The following is a 12,471-nucleotide window of genomic DNA, read 5'->3' as shown; positions in this document are numbered from 1 at the left end:
TGCTGGTAAGGGGCAGAGGATTTGTACAAAGCCCTTATCTGTAGCATTTGCCAACTTCCATGGTGTAAATCTTCCTCCAGCGGCTGATTTCAGGCATACAACACGAAAACTGGCTGACAGATTCCCTGAGAATTTAGCGTCAGCCATCACAAGCCAGTCGACATGGCTGCAGTGCCCCTGTGCACCCCTGCCCTTTACACAGCGCCTCACACACCCGAGGAAGGCCGGCGTTAGCAGAGACCCCGGCCCAGGACAGTAGACTGGAACCAAGGTGGGGACACCTGTGCTTCTAGACTCCCCAGCCCTCTCCCACCAGAGCCTCTGGGGCTCCCTGGGGTTTCAGTGCCACACAAAGACTTGGGCAGGATGGATGAGACCCGAAGACGGAGCTGCAACCCCTTGACTAGAATATGAAGGCCTGCCAGCCTCAGCATGTGCAGTATTCCTGCCAGGCCCAGAGCAGAGCCCTGTAAACGCTGGGATATAATGGACAATAAAAGTTGCCGGAAAATAGTGGGTCTCCTAGGACCCCTGTCATCCCTGCCACACGCTGCCTGCCGGAAGCACGAGCCCTGTGATCATGAGGCACGATCGTCATGTAAATATATAAAGTCTCTCACCAGCCACGGGCAAAGATTTATTTTATTGAGACAGTGGGGGAAGGGGAAGACGGCTCAGGTTCATCATCCTGGTAACTTTGTGAAATGCTTTGCCATCACATCCCAGCTTCTGGGAGAAGGCAGTAGGAGCCAGTGGGGCCTCTGCCATCCTCCCAAAAAGGGTGTGTGTGGAGGGGACTCCTCAGAGGGCATGGTCACCTCTTGTCATATCCACAGGCCTGAGGGCCTGGTTGGCCACGAGACTGGGGTCCCATGGAGAATGGGGACTGGCTTTATTGTGACAATTGATTTGCCAAGCGGGTTGCTAGAAATACTTGTCGCAGGGATATTGCTGTTGAATGAACACTGGTTTTTCATGGTGATAATGGTAATAATCATAGCAGTAGCAGCCGGCACATTTATTAAGCTCTTGTGCATACCTGGGTCCTCATAGTCCTGGGCTGGCATTTTGCCTGCATGTTCTCGCTCAGTACTCATAACAACCCCATGAGGTGGATCCAGGCTCTGCCTCTCTCCACCTGGGGCTCCTCCAGCAAGTCACATGACCTCTCAGAACCTCAGTTTCCAAATTTGTCAAATGAATGCACAGTCTGCCTTGCAGGGTCGCTTTATGAGCACACGAGCTGCCAACACTGCTGAAGGGTCTGGCCCAGAACTGGACACTTAGGGGGTGCTCTTTGTGTGGCCCCCTCCCCCCACGGACATCCTACCTCCATGGCTGTGTGTCTGGGATCCTGGGAGGCATCTGAGCATGCCCCGGCGTGGCTGTGGCTTGTGAATGGGGAGGGCAGCGTGCAGGGTGCTGGAGGGCTCAAAAAGGCTTCCAAGGCCAGCGAGTGCCCCTTAGCAATTTCAGACCCAGAACATACGGTTTTCCTCCCAGAAACGAGCAGACGATTAGATACAGGATCCCAGATCCCAGTTTCAGGGCGTGACGACAAGTCATATATCCTCCATCTGCCTCATCAAAAACGTCGGCACTGAAAGGGCCCTCCTACACTGTGGGGCCTGACCCACCCATGTTGTAGGTGGGGAAACTGAGGCCCAGAGATAAGCTCTAACTTTCCCAGGGCCCTGCAGCCCGGTGAGTCCCCAGCCACGATGACACACACGTCATGGCTCAGAGCAGCAGTCATCCTCGAGGAGTTACAAATGGCCTGCCTCGGGTCAGCCAGGAGCATGACACAGGAGGGTGTCGCCATGGTGTGGCCCTGGAAGCCATACTTACATGCTGACATGTAACTCCAGCTGGGGTGGCAGCACTGGATGGAGGAGAGACACTGTCACCTGCACACCAAGCCACACTCCGTGTGTGGAGATTGTGCTGGAGGCTCGTGGTGACTCAGGAGGCCCCCAGTCCAGCCACTGACAGACAGGACCTCAGGCTGTCTGTGCCCCGCACCGCAGCTCCATCCTCTCTTCTGTATCTCAGGTGGACAGGCGGGGAGTGACCGGCAGCGAAATCGTGTTTGCAAGGGCACAGAGGCTGATCAGAGCCAAGTTATATTTCTGGAAGATTCTGGCTGCCTCGGGCCCAGGAGGAAGAGGAATGCTGCGTGGGGCTGACTCACGTTGCATTTTCCCTGGGTGCTGCCCTGTGCACATTTGTGTCTGAGGGGACTGCCCCTGCCCTGGAGGGAATCCCTCTCTAGCCAGCAGGAGGCTGGAAACAGAAGAAAAACAGTTTAGGCAGAAAGTAGCTAACTCAGGGGTGTGACCCGGCCAATCTGAAGTCTCTGTGAGTCCAGGCTGATGCCACCCACCTAGCCGGTTCATGGAGGACAGTCCTCAAGGAGTGCCACATGAACCAGGGCCAGGGTGGGGGTCCACCCTGCAGGCCTGTGGACGGCTGGCCTGGACCCAGCCGTGGCCACCCAGGGGGCTGGCACCTGGCATATGCCCAACAATTGAGCCCGGCTGGAGGGGAAGGTGTGCTGGCAGGCGGCCAAGCCCTGGTGCCAGGATCCGGCTCGGCGTGTCCTCAGGGCCTCAGCTGCCATATGCCTGTGTCAGTCCTGGCAGTCAAGCCGCAGATGGGGCGTGGGGCTTGCCCAGGGTAGAGGTAGCTCTGTTCTAGAGAAAGAGGCAGATGTTGACCACAGGGGCTCTTTTTGGAGATGGGGGGATGGGCTGGCCTGCAGCTTCCCCTCGCTTTGTCCCACACTCCTGCAGGTCCTCCAGCCTCCACACCTTTGATCCCACCAGAGTGCCCTTGCCCGCTCGTCCTAATCCTGGGCCACCTCAAACTCCACTTGTTGTGAGAAGCAGTCTGTGACCTGGCCTGGCCAGAAATGAGATGAGAGCTCATCGGTCCCCTTCCTGGGAGTGCTGTGCATGCTCTTTTCTAGCTTGTGGGTCTCTGTCCCTGCGTTCTGGGACTCTCTCCTGCGGACCCTGTAAAGAGGCGTCTTGGAGTCACCAATTGACAGCACAGGCCCTGCACAGTGGAGGCAGCGGAAAGGACGTGTGGAAGGAAGGGAGAGCAGGGACGCTCGGAGTCCTCAGCTCCTGGATACACACCTTGTTTGGGAGAGTGTGGGGCCTCAAAGAGGATATAATAATAATCAAACAGTAATGCCATTGATTGGGTGTCTGTTACGTGCCAGCCTGGGGCTAAGCACTTTCGATTCACTTAATGTCAGGAACCCTCCCACAGCCCAGGGCGGTACATACTATTCTTGTCCCTGTTTTACCCATGAGAACATTGGGACACACAGAGCTGGGATGTGGCAGATTCACTTGAACTCAGGACTGCTGCCTACCAAGGCACTCATCTCTCAGGCAACAAATGTTTTTGGCTCTGCTCACAAAAGAGAGAGTAGAAAGGGTTAAGCTTTTAAAGGGACAGCAAGAACCTTTCTGCTTCTTAACATTTGCTGGCCCCCAGTGGGGGTGGGTGGGGATAGAGCACAAGGAAGGACCCCTCGTCCTTCCCAGAGCCCTGGCTGGTTTAATCCCGGGCACTGCTGTCAGTGTTCTGGGTTCCCGTTGGGGGTAAGGGGTTGGTGGATCCTGAAGGGCAGAGCTCTGCCTGAGCAGTGTGGGTGTGGAGTGTATTTAGAAGACTGGGTCCTGACCAGGTGCTGCCACTGCTGTGCTCATGGCCCTGGCAAGTCTCTTGCCTCCTGCCTCAGTTTGGGAGCAGGACTGGGTACTCCCGGAGTGCATTCCAAGCCCCCTGGCTTGGGGCACACACATGAACTTTCCCCAAGACTGTCCAGGGGCTGCTGCCATCAGCTCCTAGTCCCTGATGATCACCGGGCTCCCTGGCGACTGTACTAAGTTCCATTCACCACAGAGGTGGCAGCTGGAGCTATTTTTGGAGCAGCACGTGGTGGGGGAGTTTCCTTTTGGCAGTGGCTGGGGACGGGAGTCTTGGGCAGGGGAAGTCCCCTACGGAGGCAGGGCTGGCCCCTCTTCCTTCACAAGCTGTAGCACAGGCCACCCAGATACCCAGAGGCCCTGGCACCGAGCATCTACCTTCAACCCCGAGCCAAGCAGACCTTCCCCGAGCTTCTCAAGAGCCACTTTGCAAGGTACCAGCCTTTTCCCTGCCTCCTGCTCTGGGGAGCCCCTCACCCTTTCCTGCCACCTGGGGCTGCTGCCTTTGCCCTGGAGGGTGTGCCCAGTAAGTGACTGGGAGGAAAGCCTGAGGGCCTTCCTGCACCTGGGCTCACAAAGCACCCGACCTTGGCTGTACCTCCGCCACCGCTGCCACTTGACCCTCCTCCAGGTGGGGGCTGCCAGGAGGCCAATGCCATCAGCCTGGTATGTATGACCTTTGCCACAGCCCAGGTGGGGGGGTTGGTTTCACACTGAGCAATCCTGGGCTTTACCAGGACTCCTGAGGTTACAAGGGAAGCAGAAAAAGTTCTGGGGGTGGGTCTTGGAGCCCCTTCCTAATGTCTGAGCCATAAGTTTTCCATAAGTTCTGCCATCGAGGAGATCTCCGTTTGAGGGAAAGGAAAACATGTGAACAGGCAGTGATAGCACGGGGACCAGGGCTGTGGAGTCAGGAGTAACTGGCTATCTGGGGGAATCTAGGAAGGCTGCCTAGAAGAGGTGCCACAGGTTGGGCCCTGAAGGAAGAGCCAGGTTTTCTGGAAAGCAGTTCATTCCAGGCAGGGGAAGTGAGCCTGCCAAGGCCTTGAGGAGAAAGTGAGTTCATTTCCCTGGAGGTCCCTGGGACGGTGGGCCTCCCTAAGGGGCCTGAGGCTTCTAGCAGAGAGGTTTCAGCTTCCCCCGGCTTCATGGTGGTCTCCAAGGATCACCCCAGACAAATGAGATTGAAACCCAGCCTTTGGAGAGAGGTCTGCGTTCAGACACAGGGCATACCACTTACCAGCAGCATGGGCTTAGCAAGTCACTTGACTTCTTTGTGCCTCAGTGTCCTCATCTGTAAAATGGACCATCGAATACATGGCAGCAGAAATAGTTGAGGTGTTGCATGTAACTCACTGGCATTGAGGAAGGGCTCAGCAGATCTTCTTCAAAGAGGTGGGACGAGGCCAGCCTTCATGTCCCGGAGCCAAAGACCTCCCGGACAGAAACCAAACGCCTCACTGCTCCTTTAACTGAGAGATGCTTTCAGCTCCTGCTTTTTTTTCCTTCCAGAATTGGGTTTTATTACGCAAGAAGGAGGAAGTGAAAGGTGATCAGGAACCTCCTCGGTTTTGCAAAGGCTTTGGGAAGCCCTGCAGTGTGAGGTGGGGTGTGCTTTGAATGGTCGGGTGATTTCTGCCCAATGGGAGACCTCATGGTCCCTGAGGGGACCCTGAGCATGAAGGCAGATGTTTCTTGCCTGGGGCTTCAGGAGAGTGGGAGGAGCCCCCTCCACTGACTGGTCAGAAGTTTATTCAATCAGCTGCCACTGGGTGCCCATTCTGTGCCAGGCCCTGGACGAGGTACTGGCGGTTTAGAGATGACTGCTAAGACCGGTCCCCGCCTTAAAAGGCCGGCAGAGGAGGAGGAGAGGGTGACAAAGGAAGCAGTTTGTGCCTGAACAGCTGGACTTTAGAGGAGAAGCCCATGTGGACCCCGTCAGATAGGGAGGAGAGCGGGGCCTTGGTACGGCCTGACTGCCCCTGAGTGCCCACCATGTGCGGACTGGCTGTTTCTTTACAGATGAGGAAATCCAGCTTCTGGGAGGAGGTGGGACTTTCCCAAGACACCACCAGAAGTGTGGTAGACTGAGTAGGACCCAGGACCTTGTTCTGATGCATGAGTGGGACTTTGCCTGGTGCCAGGCCATAGGTTCCAGGCAGAAGCTGGCATGTGCAAAGGCCTGGAAGGGCCAGGGTGCTGTGTGGTTGGGTGCAGGGCCTGGAGTAGTGTGAGGAGCTGGGGGAAACGCAGGAAGGCAGGCCCATGCCAGCTGGGCAGAGCTTGCAATGCCTTGCTCAGGCATGTGGGCCTTTTTGGGGGGAGATTGGGGTGCGGAGTGGCGTGTTGGGATCTATGTGTTGGGGGTGAGGCCCTTCCCATGGTGGCCTGGAGGTTGGGTCATCGGGCAGGAAGTGACTGCAGAGACCACGCTGAGAAGGGGCCAGGCCAGTACAGGGCAGGGCCTCTGGGTGAGTGCGGACTTATTTTGGGAGAGAATCAGCAGGCCTGGATGAAGACCAGCTGTGGCCTGTGACGGAGGAAAAGGCGTAAGGTGAGGTGAGCCTGGGTTCCTGCCGGGTTCCTGGGCAGACAGAGAGGAGCCCCGTTGCTGAGATGGGGACTTGGGAAGGGTGAGCAAAAGCTCCAGTTGGGCCAACTGAGTCTTCGGTGCCTGTGGCTTTTGGTGGTTGGGGTCTGGAGCTCTGGAGAGAGCCCCCAGGCTGGACAGAGAAGGATCGGGGTTAGTGGTGGATGAGGAGAGGCGAGCTGGGGTGCCAGGGATGTGAGTGGGAAGGAAAGCCCCATCGGCTGGGGGCGGAGGGGGGCTCCAGCATCGCCCCTCAGCTGCGGCCTCCAGGTTCTGCAGGCCCACCCTGCGGGAGGTCCCTGATGAAGCTACGATGTCCTTTCAGAGCTGCCTGTGGTCCCATGTCTTACAGAAGCCAGGCTCGTGGAGCTGAGGAATCTGAGCAGCATGTGTGGCTTTGGGGGTGGGGTGAGGGGACACAGGACCAGTCAGGAAACCAGACACCATCTGTGGCTCGTCCCCTACAGCTCCCAGGCCCCCATGACTCTGGCCTGAGATATGGCTGCTTCCTGTCAAGTGATGAATGGATAACGTCTGCTTATCCCAAGATCAGAAGAGAAGGGGGGCCGAGGTAGGCATAGGACACAGCAGCCAGAGCCACACCTCTGGGCCAGAATTCTTTCATTCATTCACTCTTCCAAGGCAGCTGGACTAGTGGAGTCAGACAGACTTGGTTTTGAGTGTTAGTGCCCCTGTGGCCTGCTGTACCCTGGGCCCATCACTTAACCAGTCGGAGCCTTTGTTTTCTCCTCTGCGTCATATGGATCATAACAGCCCATGACACCTGGGAGCCTCAGTTTTCCCATCTTTAAAATGAGGGTGATGATACCTCTTGGGTTTCTTGGGAGGTGTCAAGTCACTCAGCTCAGGGAGGGCACTTGGCGTGGATGTTGGCTGATGCTGAATCTGGTCTGGCCTTAACCCCACTGGTCGCCAGGCTGTGAGCTGCCTTGTCTCCCTGAGCTTTACATCTCCACTGTGGAGGGGTGTATTGGGCAGTGCCGCCTGTGGCATCTCTCCTCTCCCAGCTAGCCGAATACCCCAGGCAGCAGGCATCCATTCTAAGCATCTGCAGCCGGAAGCCTGCTGGCCATGTGGAAATAGCCGCTGGGTCCTGCACTGGTGTTGGGTCACTCATTGGGGGAAAAGAAAACCATGTGTGTAGGGGGCCGTGAAGTCATGGGATGGTTTCCTGCTTTGGGAAAACAACCTGTGAAGCTGTGCACTCGTCTGGGAGGGGCCTTCCTCCGAGAAAGCAGCACAGGGTCCAGCATCCAGCTGAGGCCAAGCCTCCAAGGATGTCTGTGTGGTTGTCCCGCGGGTTTGGCAGAACCTGTTGGCCTAGGAGCGACATGGGCCATCGCCACCTCCACTCTCAAACAACGCCAAACAAGGGGCAGTGACGCCCCTGCATCAGTGGATGGACTGAGAGCATGGCTCAGCCCACGGCCTTGTGGTCACCAGGAGAAACCCTGATATCATGGGCATGAGCACACAACACGTGCAGAAAAGGGCAGGGACACACGCTGTTTCCACCTCAGCTTGCGAGCAAAGTGACAGGTACTTACACAATATAATAATGTCCCTCCAGAATACTCCCAGTGCACACACTTCGTCCCCCACGCCTGCCCCAGGCCAGGTCCTTGGCCTGCACCTTCCCGGTGTCTGGGGTCATCTGGCAGTGGGAGAGGAAGGGCCTCAATGAGCCAGTAGCCTCCATGAGGTGTGGCATTTAGCCGGATGCAAAGGAGGGACACAGCTTTTCCCTAGATGAAGTCTCCAGAAATTGGGAGGCAAGGGTCAGAAATGCCACTTGGAAAACCTCAGAGCCAAGCCCAAGGGAGTCGATCCCTTCTAGGGAGGGCCCAGATTAAACTCAAGTCCCCATGTCCCGCTAGGGTCACACTGTACAGTAGAAAGAGCCGTATGGAAGGCCAGGGTCGGGAGAAGCATATCCGTGGGCTTCCAGAGGTAGCCACAGCCCCCGTAACTGATGCAGAAGCTGTTTGCCCCAGAGCATCCCAACGAGGCCATGCAGTGCAGTAGACAGAGCACGATCTGGGGTCCAACAGCCCCAGGCGTGTCTCCCACCAGCTGTGCGACCCTGGGCAAGTCCTGCCGCTGTCTGAGCCCCCGTTCCTGTGTCTGTCACATGGAGTCTCTCCCTCCTCTGTTGCCCAGTGGCAGTTTACACTAACGACCAAGGTAGCCTCTAAAGCCTCAGAGGGCCCTTTGCATGTGCCAGGCTCTGTTCTAAGGAGGTGACATCTATTAACATGTTCATCCTCTCAGTCACCCTGAGAGATAGAGCTTCCTATTAGCCCCATTTTCCAGATGAGGAAACTGACTGCATGGTTAAAGGCTGCCAGCCCCAAACAGGCCTAGGCCTTCATCCCTGGGCGAGTCCTGATCTGGTCCCTGGGCTCCTGGTAGACATGCACATGTCACATGCTCACGTCGGGAACCCGGGCTGGGAAGCCACACTGTGTCCACAGTGCCGTGGAAATGCAGGGCCCTTGCTGCCTGCGGAGAAAGGCCCTCTTGGAGGTGGTGCTCAGTGAGGCCTGTGCTCCGGGTCTCGCATTCCGCAGACGTTTGGCCCCTGACTTGGGCTTGGCAGCCTGCTTGTCATTGTTCTGCACCTTGGCAGGAGCCACAGGGACAGGCAGCTCCCCATCTTACCCAGAGGTGCTGGCACATGCGCCCGGTCTTTGCCCTGCTCTGCATGTCATCCCTCCAAATCCAAATCCTCTACCTTGGTCTTTCTGCCTCTGAGCCCCCTAAGAAGCAGTTTCTGGCAGGAATTTCGCAGGTAAAAGGGTTGGGTTTCTGTTGAAGTGTAGACAAAGGGGATGGAAATCCTGACACACAGCACCTGTGAGAGCCTCAAGAGGCGGTGGTCGTCTGGGACCTAGGTGGGCCTTGGGAGTTAGTGAGAGCTGAGTTCAAGTCTCCCCTCTGTAGCTCACTCATGACATGACCTTGAGCCTCCCCTCTCAGCCTGATTCCCCATCTGTAAGATGGGTCCACCAGCAGTCCCAGGATGAATGGGAAAGACCTGGCCCACTGGAAGCTCAGAGAACCTTCACTGCCTTCCTCCATCCCTCCCCATCTCCTCCCTCCCTGTCTCCTGCCCCTTTGTAGTGGTTTCTCTGGCACGTGGGGGGATGGGTGCTCTGATTTGCAACGTTCTCCTTGGCTGCTGCTTTCCTGAAACAGGCCCTTCCTCCTCACTGGGCAGCATGCTGCAGCATGTTCCATTAGCTTCTGGACAGAACAGCTCTTAGGAACAGTAATTTACCGAAACCCCAGGGGCTGGCAGAAAAGGTATGTGGACAGCAGTGCTGCATCACCTTGGTGCCATCCTAAAGGGCAAGCACTCTCGGGGGGCTCCTGTCCATGCGCCCCAGTGTGGGGGAAATGGCCCTTTGTGGCCCACTGGCGCTGGGATCACCCTTACCCACTCAGCATAGGCCCCGTTCCTGAGTGAGGGGGCTTGTTCAGTAGGGAGCCGCCTGAGGGAAGATGATGTGTTGCTGGGAAAAGCTGCGAGGAGCGCAGCATGGAGATCTGGGGCAAAGATGCTACCGTGGGTTCGAATCCTGGCTCCACTACCTGTGATCCGTGTGAGCTAGGCAAATCTCTAAGTCTCCTTGTACCTCAATTTCCTTGTCTGTGAAATGGAACAATAAGAGACCCTGTTTCATGGAATTGTTCAAATGAGGTGGGCTACTAGAGTTGAAGTGTGGGGAGCAGGGCCCAGCATTGAGAGGGCACATGATTGTTGGCTTACAATTGCTATTGTTTCTGAGGAGGCCCGGGGGCCCCCTCATGGAGCTCCTGCAGCCCTGTGTGAGGAGCGGGCTGAGCCCCTGAGAAGCTCCTGAGGACGTGCAGACTGCTGCTCTGCGCTCAGATGTGGGAACGCCATGTGGGGACGTGGGGGAATGACCTTCCCAAATAAGTTTCTGCCCAATGGGGCTTGCCCAGAGTCCCAGGTTGGGGGATATCAGGGTCAAGATACAAACCCAGGCCTGCTGGCCACAAGTGGCTGTGTGAGGTGGGATGAAGGGAGGGGAAGCCAGAGAGTGATGGACAGTGGTTTCTGGTCCACGTGAAATCTGAGCAAGTGGGCAGGTGAGCGATGCCGTGGGCTGTGCCCGGTGCCTTCTGAGATAAAGACAGAACCTTCCTGCTGCAGATAGTTTTCCTCCCACCTTTCCCCAGAGTCTCCCTAAGGGCAGAGGGTGATGAACATGTTACCCCGAGGGGTCTAGGGGTGCAGCCCGAAGCAGCGGCAGAGCCTGCAGGAGTCTCCGGTTTTATCTTAAAATTCATGCGCATTTTACATTCTGTTCCCTCTGTATCCGGTGTGTGTATCGTCGCACACATTTCCCCCCTGAGTAACAGTGCTGCCTCGGGAAGCTGCTCGTGTTTATCTGTTTATCCTGGGGCTTTTCATACCCGGGTCCTCACTGTGTCACTTGGGGGTGTGCGCTTCAGTGCGGGAGCTCAGGCACAGATGGTGGACAGATGCTGAGGGGGCTGTGGTCCCATCTGCATTTCAGGAAATGGCCTCAGTGGCCCACACAGAGGAGGACGGCTTGGCAGGGAGGACACCAGGTGCCGGAGACCCTGTGGTCCAAGGGGTGGCAAGGGTGTGGGGGAGGGGAGAGGCCTCAGAAGGACAGGCACCCCCCATAATGCCATCAACGTGACACTGATTTGAGATAAGAGAAAAAAGAGACAGCAAGAGACCTACCTTTATCTGTATACATTATGATGAACCACATGAAATGCTATGTGTGTGTTGGAGGGAGGGGGGCATGTTGTCAAAACTGGTTGAGTTTCAGCAACTTCACAGACAGGAGACCACACAGGCCGGGCTGTGCTCGGAGGACGCTGTCCTGGCTGGGGGCTCCCCTGCCAACCTGAGTTGGGTGGCTCTGCACTCTGAGCTGTCTGCTCCATGTGGTGTCGCTTTCTGCCATCTGTGCAGTGTGCTGGAGAGCAGTTTTACCCCAAAACACTGATGGCAGGTGTGAGGGAGGAGCTGGGCCTGCCCTGAGGACATAGGGCATTGGATGCCAGCACACAGATTCTAGAGATTCTAAGAGGCTCGGGAGCCTTTAAGGCAGAGGTGGGGAGGCCAGCGGTCAAGCTCAGTGGGCGATTCAGGGCTCGGTGGCCATCCTTTGACGGGTCATAGACATCCCTGAGCCTGAGAGGGCCGGCCTGCCAACCACTGCAGCCGGAATAAACTACGGTGGGGAAGAGGAAGAGTGAACTGCAGCCAGAGAACCTGTGAGTAGCTCTCCGGGGCACTGACTGTAACAACCCAGCTGGTGTGGATTCCTTCCCCACTGCCCAGGGCACCCCTGTTCAGGGGTGTGTGTGCCTACTTAGAGGTGCATGCAGCAGGCCTTGCCAACCACTGGCTTCTCAGTTTAGGGTTTGGCTGGTGGGGACGGCTGGGGGGCAGATGACCGGGTGGGTTAAAGATTGTGAGAGGCAGTCTGTCTAGGAAGAAAGGTGAGTCTAGGTTGGCTTCTCCTGAAGCAGGTCCTGATAGCAGGCTGCACAGAAAAAACTGAAGGGCGTGGGGGAGGCAGACAAACGGGTGTGATCTCAGACCAGATGGGCTGGCCCCACCCAGGTCTCCGGAGTGTGGGCTACACCTCAGGGGCCTGACCTCAGGCAAGGGAACCGGCTTTTGATTTCTAGGGAATTTGGCCCTGCAGAGGTGATAGACAGAGCCCATCTAATGGCCTGGACCAGTCCTTAGGGGTTCTGTTTGGGATGTGTCAGATGAGAGGAGCCCTCAGGATAGCCAGGCACAGCAGCCTGATTCAGGGGGCCCCGACTACACGCCCTCACTGAGCCAGTGTCTTCCAGGTATTGGTCCTTTTCATCCTCTGCAGCCCTGGGGGAACCCAGGCCTCGCCCTGGACGTGGAAGGTGCTGCAGAAATGCTTGTGGGTGAACACCTGCCCTCCCAAGGGGGAGCACTACTCCCTTTGCAGCTGGGAGTATCGCTGGGTGCCCCCCTGCCCCAGAGGCACTCATCTGCTGGGAGGCTGGACTGAAGTGATATTAGGCGTGGCACTCAGATGGCCTTTGGCTCAGGCCTGGGCACAGGGTGGTACTTCATTAGGGACA

The 12,471-nt window shown here is 56.9% G+C and overlaps 1 protein-coding gene across 3 annotated transcripts in view; it reads left to right on the top strand.

Moving 5' to 3' along the window:
* Window positions 1-12,471, top strand: part of NEK6 (NIMA related kinase 6) — a 79,377-nt gene that overhangs the window by 25,388 nt on the left and 41,518 nt on the right. Inside the window, exon 1 of one of the 3 annotated variants that reach the window (XM_019728532.3) lies at window positions 4,026-4,156. The exons of 1 other annotated variant lie outside the window; for it this stretch is intronic. The gene's annotated coding sequence lies outside the window, so the exon portion shown is untranslated. Of the gene's footprint in view, window positions 1-4,025; window positions 4,157-4,367; window positions 4,389-12,471 lie in introns of those variants that run through there. One more of the 3 variants, XM_074330993.2, reaches the window with a different exon arrangement.

The sequence above is a fragment of the Rhinolophus sinicus genome, chromosome 16, assembly GCF_057876585.1.
Source record: "Rhinolophus sinicus isolate RSI-liver-muscle chromosome 16, RSI-T2T, whole genome shotgun sequence".
In the NCBI taxonomy this organism is placed as follows: Eukaryota; Metazoa; Chordata; class Mammalia; order Chiroptera; family Rhinolophidae; genus Rhinolophus; species Rhinolophus sinicus.
The sequence above is the reverse complement of the archived record's forward strand: the minus strand, read 5'-3'. Positions and strand labels throughout refer to the sequence as shown.